The 6,801-nt window shown below is 60.8% G+C and overlaps 1 long non-coding RNA gene across 1 annotated transcript; it reads right to left on the bottom strand.

Annotated features, from left to right (window-relative positions):
• Positions 1-1,705: 1,705 nt before the first annotated feature.
• Positions 1,706-3,210, bottom strand: LOC117082286. The gene is made up of 2 exons (XR_004436534.1): positions 2,921-3,210; positions 1,706-2,240 (listed from the first exon to the last, which is right to left on the bottom strand). It is a non-coding gene; the product is annotated as an uncharacterized LOC117082286 (long non-coding RNA).
• Between the last annotated feature and the right edge of the window lie 3,591 nt (positions 3,211-6,801).

Raw genomic sequence — 6,801 nt, 5'->3', positions numbered from 1 at the left:
CAGTCTGGGCAACAGAGCAAGACACCGTCTTAAAAAGCAGTAAGTACCCGGTGTGCTCAGGGGCCACCACCCGGAAACGCTGGCCCTCCTCCCATTGCCTCTGCAGCCTGGCTGGGAGGCTCTGCCACTCCCACCCAAGAAAGATTCCGTTGGTGCCCCAGGGTGGCGGTCAGCATCTCAGAGGACTCCCGGGGCTTCTGAGTACTCCCCAAGGCAGGGTCTCGGAGGGCTTCTTCTTTTTCCCAGGCCACGAGGACCCTCATTCCCAGACTGGCTGTCCACAGAAGCCACAGTGAGCCACTCCCCCACGGTCCCCACCTGCCGTTCACAGGACAACAGCCTCAGGGTGTGGTCAGGAGGCCTCCGTTTCTGGGGCGCCTTCCAGCCCCATCTTGGCCCCTGTGCTCCTGCCGGTGTCCTCGGCAGGGTCTCAGCAGCTGGACCTGATACGTGGGCATGTCTTGGCAAGACTGGACAGCCACCTTTGCGGGGTCTTGGCAGTTAGGAGCCCTGCCCATCTTCCTGGGAGGAATTTGCCCTTCTACCTGCCCAGGAAGCCGCCCACCCTGCAGTACAGGCGAGGGTACACGGCCCAGCTCAGCCAGCCCAGAGCCCAGGGAGGGCACAGCCCCCAGAACCACAGCTCTTCGGGGAAATGGCCACCGTGCTGGAGAGCAGGGGCCTCGCCTCTCACAGCCCAGCAGGTGCTGTTGATTACACGCAGCCCTGCGGGGACAGAGCCAGGCAGGGTACGAGCGAGCACAGAACGAGGCAGAGGAACAGCCGGGTAGAGTACGAGCACAGAGAGAGGCAGAGCCTTTGGCTCCCTGGATCCAACCGTGCCTGCATCCACCATTCTGCTGACGCCGACTGTAACAGCTGCTGCGTGTCCACACAGCACAATGAGGTGATACCTGCTTTAGTGTGTGCAGATTTAAAACCCTATGTTAAGATGTCCTGTGGAGAGTGACTCAAAGGCCTGGAAGAGACTCCTGAGCAGGGTCAACCTCCACGGTTCCCCAGGGGGCTGGGGGAGCAGCCAGCTCATTGGGGGGGCGTGGCTGCCCTTCCTCATGTGACCTGCAGCCCTCCCAGCTGGAGGCACCCCACCCCTCTGCCTGCTGCCCGAGCTTTCCCTGGGACACCCAGGCTGCCGGCTGTGAGGAAAGTGGGAGGTGACTATCAGATAAGATCAGTGCTAGGCTTGGAGAGGAGACGCAGCCTGGGGAGGCAGCCCCTGATAAGGGCGCCTGGAGGCCTCCGGCTCAGCCAGCTCATTGCTCCGTTTGCTCAGCTCATTGGTGATAACGGCTGCCTCCTTCAAAGACCTGGGCATGGCCCTGCTGGCTGACGAGGACTCTGGCTGACGGGTGGGGTCTCGCGGCCTCCCATTCAGGCCTCCTTTTAAGACAGCAGCTGACAGTCATTCTTTAAACCAGCCTGATGAAGGACCCCCCTGTCAATTTGTCTTCAGCGGGAAGTCAAGACCACAGTCCCACCCTGGCCATTGTGGAGGCCGGGAAGCCGCAGGACCCCCACCCTCACAAGCCGTCCCTCTGGGCTCTCCCAACACTGCCAGCCGTTCCCAGGCTCTGGACTTGTTCTGGCGACCCTGGTCATCAGGAGGGTGGCCCCAGACCGGTGCCCAGCCCAGGCCCCCAACCACGACCACCGCGAATGAGAGAAGACCAGCACGACGGAGCCTCTTTATCAAAATTCGCATTTATTGTCAAAACTTTACCACACTTCACACATTTAAATGAAATTAGCTCTACTGACATTTCTGACCAGAAAATCAACTCATACCCTTGATTACAAAAGTAATAAAGGTGTTAAGAAGCAAACGGCTACGCCTGTAATCCCAGTACTTTGGGAGGCCGAGGCAGGTGGATTACGAAGTCAGGAGTTCAAGACCAGCCTAACAAGGTGAAACCCCATCTCTACTAAAAATACAAAAATTAGCCAGGCGTGGTGGCAGGCGCCTGTAGTCTCAGCTACTTGGGAGGCTGAGGCAGGAAAGTCGCTTAAACCCGGAAGATGGAGGTTGCAGTGAGCGGAGATCCTGCTAATGCACTCCAGCCTGGGTGACAGAGCGAGACTCTGTCTCAAAAAAAAAAAAATAAGCAGCAAAAGCGCGCAGACCCAGAGTGCACGCGTCCTCCGCCACGCCTCGCTGCCGTCTGCACCTGGGCCCTCCGCCTCCCGCTGGTGTAACAAGTGGGCCCCACACAGTGCAGCTTCTGCAAAGAAAATTTCCATAGAATGAGTTGTGGATCCAGCCAGAGCCCAGATCCCGGGCACCCGCCCCACTTCCCCTGGTCACCAGGCGGCGCCAGAGCCCAGGCCTGTCCCGCCACCTCCTGTCCCATCTCCGGTCAGACGGGCCACGGGCACCGCCCAGCTCCAGCCCTGCTCTCTGCAGCCTGAGTCCCAGCTTGGGGGCTGCAGAGGCCTGGACCACTTCCTCCCCAGACACTTCCCGCACCCAAACAAAAGCACACATCCACGCTTTCCTTGTTCTAGAATATTTGGCCCCTTCCTGCCCCAAGGACGTGGGGATCAAAGCCCCAGGGCTCCCGGGCCCAGGAGAGAGGAAGCAGGCGGAGTCCCGAGTCAAGACACAGGTGCCACTGGGGAGGACCCGACCGCCCCATTTTCCCATGCCCTATACCTCTTTAGGCCAGACCCTCAAAGAAGTATATGCATAGGAAAAAGGAACGGCGGGGGGTTCTGCGGGCAGCTCTGCGGAGGGCCAGCTCTTCAGCACCAGGAGGTGGCTGTCCTGGGGGAGGGTCTTGTGCCGGGCAGCAGGGAGAAGTCGGGACCGAGGCCTGGTGAGCACCAAGATCCTGTGGGAGCGAGGAGGGCAGAGCCAAGGCAGGGCCGAGTTCCCAGAGGCAGGACTTGGGCCTCGTCTTACCTATGGTCCAGCCTCCTGGGCCGCTGGCGTTGGGTAGCCTGTGAGCCTCGTGAGCCTGGGAGGAGCGTGGAGAACTCTCTGAGCCGGGAGGAGGGTGGAGAACTCTGAGCCAGGAGTTCTGTTGCTGCCCAGCGAGATCCACATTTATGCACAGGGGAGACCTTGGCCGCCACTGTCACATGCAGCCAGAGGGCTGCTCCGCGCCAAGGACCCCGTCCCACCCCCGCACCTGCCAGATTGGGGCACAAAGACCTGCTGTGGAAAGAGTGCTGAGGCAGGGCCCGGCGGGCGGGCGGGCGGGCAGCGAGGGCCGGGGGCCGGGGGTTGCTGGCCCGGGAGCTGGGACGGGGCCAGCCTGTCCACACGCCCTCCTCCAGCCCTTATCTCTCCATGCGCTTCTGCTTGCGTCAAGGGCCCAGAAAGCACACGTGAGCAAGAATCGCTTGTCCAGGGAAGGGGCCGTCTCTCCCTCCTAGGCCTGCCCAGCTCAGCAATAAGCAGTCCACACCGCAGCCTCCTGGCTCACAGGGCTCTCAGAACCCCCAGCCAGCGTGCCCAACACTGTCCCAACCACTGAGAACCAGACCCCACCCCAGGGCAGGTGGCGCTGCTTGGCCTGGGGCGGCCTCCACAGCTGGGGCTCCCTGAGGATTCCCAGCACCAGGCGGTCGCCGGTCCACACAGTGAGGCCCAGAGCCTTCCCCAGGCCACAGAACCCCCAAGCACGTGGAGAAGCACCAGGCTCTGCAGCCTTGAGGGCAAGAGTGCAGGGTCGAAGGGAGAGGGCCCCTCAGGGACAGCTGGCCAGACCCACAGCTGCCCACACAGAGACCACACAGGCCGGCACACACCCTCTCCTAGGGCCAGGGATCCCTGCCCTGAGGGGCCCAGGTGGGCAGCAGAACTCCCGCAGGTCTGGGGCTGCCTCCGTGTCCCAGGCTCAGCACACAAGGAAGAGGCCCAGAGCTGCCCACAGGAGACCAGGGGACAGGGCTTCTACCCCAGCCAGTGGCCTCTCCCCAGGACATAGGCAAGTGGAGGCTGGTGAAGGAGCAAGGCTGAGGCCTCAAAGGCCTCTGCAGTGACCCTGTCCTCAGGGAGACTCAATGTCACTAGGGAGGCCCACGTAGGCGCCTGGCTCCAGCACCTGTGATCTGGAGTCTCAGAACTGACCCCACGCAGCACCCACATGCGGCAAGGACACACAGAGACCCCCACAGACACACGTAGACAGAGACACAGAGACACACACAGACACAGAGACACACACAGACACATGTAGACACACACAGAGACAGAGACACACACAGACACAGAGACACACACAGAGACAGAGACACACACAGAGACAGAGACACACACAGACACAGAGACACACACAGACACATGTAGACACACACAGAGACACAGACATGTAGACAGACACATACACACACGTAGACACACAGACACACATAGACACACTGAGACACAGACACACACACGTAGACGCAGACACAGACACAGACGCAGGCACAGATGGACACAGAGACACACACAGACACACACAGAGATGCACACAGTGAGCCCACACACCCCCCAGGCTTGGCTGTTGTGCACGAGAATCTCCTGTCACTTGAATGGACAAAACCAGAGCCCTCGGTGGGGTGGGGCACAGGGGAGCATGAGGGGCCAGGTGGGGCTGCAAGACTGTCCAGCTCCCTCCTGATGGCCCCCGAGGTGGCCAAGATCCCCGTCTGGGGAAGGACGAGTGGGCCCTGCTGGGCAGGAGGAGCCATAGCGACCAGGCGGGTGATGGACGATGGATGGTGACCCAGCTGCCTGCCAGACCACTCTGCAGACCCCCTGCGGGAGTAGCCTCTGCCCCCACCTTGTGTAAACTGTTGACCTGCAGGCCACATGGTGAGCACAGCAGTCGGTCACAAGCCCTCCTGGTGGGGGCACAGGGCAGGGCTGGGCGCCCACAACGAGGCCCAGAGTGGGCACCGGGGGGGCTGCTGGGCTCCATCCACCTGCTGGCAGGCTGAGAGCTGCCTTCTGGGGAAGGAGGGAATGTGGAGCTCAGACACACACGCTCACACTCAGGCTCACCACACTCACTCCTGCAGGCACACTCACATCCGCACACACACACACATACACAGTTCACACACTCAGGCTCACCCACACTCACACACACCCATGGTCCCCCACCTCCATGAGGTCCGCAGATCCGAGGGAGGGTCCTTGAGGGCGCTAGCGGGGGGGCCCCACTCCTCCAGACACCTAGAACCTTACGCAGAAAGCCCCAGCAACACACTTCGGGGGCCTGGGCCCAAAAGGCCCCTGCAGAGCCCCCCATCCTGAGCCTCCACCTGGCATCGCCCCTCCCCGTTTACAGCTGCCCAGCAGGGCTTCCGGGAAACACATAGTCCAACCCTGACTTTGGGCTCCTGGCCTCAGTTCTGCAAGAGGGAAGGAGGAGAGAGGCAGAGAGAGAGGCAGAGAGACCAGCAGACCCAGAGAGAGACCCAGAGAGAGACAGACATAGAGGGCCAGAGAGACAGAGACAGAGAGACACACACAGAGAGACAGAGGCAGAGAGAGACCAACACACACAGAGACACAGAGACAGACACAGAGACAGAGAGAGACAGACACAGAGACACAGACAGAGACAGAGAGACAGAGGCAGAGACAGAGAGACCGACATACAGAGACAGACACAGAGACAGACACAGACAGAGACAGAGACAGACTAACACACACACAGAGAGACACAAACATAGAGGGACAGAGACAGAGACAGTGGAGAGACAGAGACCAAGAGACAAAGAGACAGAGACAGTGGGGAGACAGAGAGAGAGAGACACAGAGAGACAAAGAGAGAGAGACACGAACAGAGACAGTGGGGAGACAGAGACCGAGAGACAAAGACACAGAGATAAGGAGACAAACAGAGAGACAGAGACAGTGGGGAGAAAGAGGGGCAGAGACAGAGAGACACATACGGAGAGACAGAGACAGCAGGGAGGCCCTGGGCTACTCTAGGGCATCGCCCAGTTCTTCACTTTGTTTTCCTAACATTTTTCTGGATTATAAACCCACACCTGCTGACAAGAAAGCACTTTAAACATCCGCACAGGTTTAAAGGGGCATCCAGGAACCGGAGGGTCGGACTTGCGCACAGGTGTGAGGATGGTCACCCCGCTGCTGCCTCTGCAGGTGGAGGAGCCCAGGGCCCATCTTCCTGCTGCCCCATCGGCTGGAGTCTGGGAGCTGGGGTGACAACTGTGTGGGGGCCCAGAGCCCTCTTGTTTCCCCCTAGGCCTCAGGGACCCACGGAAGGCTGTGGCCAGGCAGTGAGGTGCTGGATGCTGTCTTGGGCTCAGGCTACCGGGTGGAACTGATCAGAGGGGCAGGCTGCCAAGGCACCAGGTTTCAGTGCCACCTGGCCATCCTGGCTATGAGCCCTGGAGGTCCTGAGACCCCTCAGGGGATTCTGTGAGGTGAAGGGAGGGACTCAGGGTAAACCCCAACCCCTGAGGGCCAAGGGAGAACCCGCAGGTGGACCCCAGGCTTCCGGACAGGTGCGCCCCACACCTGCCCCCGTTCCGAGCTCCCTGTGGCTCCCCAGTGCTTTGAGTGAAACCCAGTCTGAGCAGGAGCACGAGGTCCGTGGGGGCAGCCCCACTTCACCCACTGGAGGCCACACAGCCTGGCTCCCACCTGTCCTGGGGACCTCCTGCCAGGGTTTTGCAGGAGCAGGGGGTGGAAAGGCCTGAAAGCAGAGGACTCCCCAACCTGGGCATCCTTTCCACCATCCCGGGGCCTCCTGCTGTACCACCCACCCCAAGAAGACCCCAGCAGTCCAGCCAGCACCAGCCAGGGACAGTGTCCTG

This window comes from Trachypithecus francoisi, unplaced genomic scaffold (genome assembly GCF_009764315.1).
Source record: "Trachypithecus francoisi isolate TF-2019V2 unplaced genomic scaffold, Tfra_2.0 Lachesis_group9, whole genome shotgun sequence".
Taxonomy (NCBI): domain Eukaryota; kingdom Metazoa; phylum Chordata; class Mammalia; order Primates; family Cercopithecidae; genus Trachypithecus; species Trachypithecus francoisi.
Note: the sequence above shows the minus strand (reverse complement) of the source record. Positions and strands in the feature narration are given on the sequence as shown.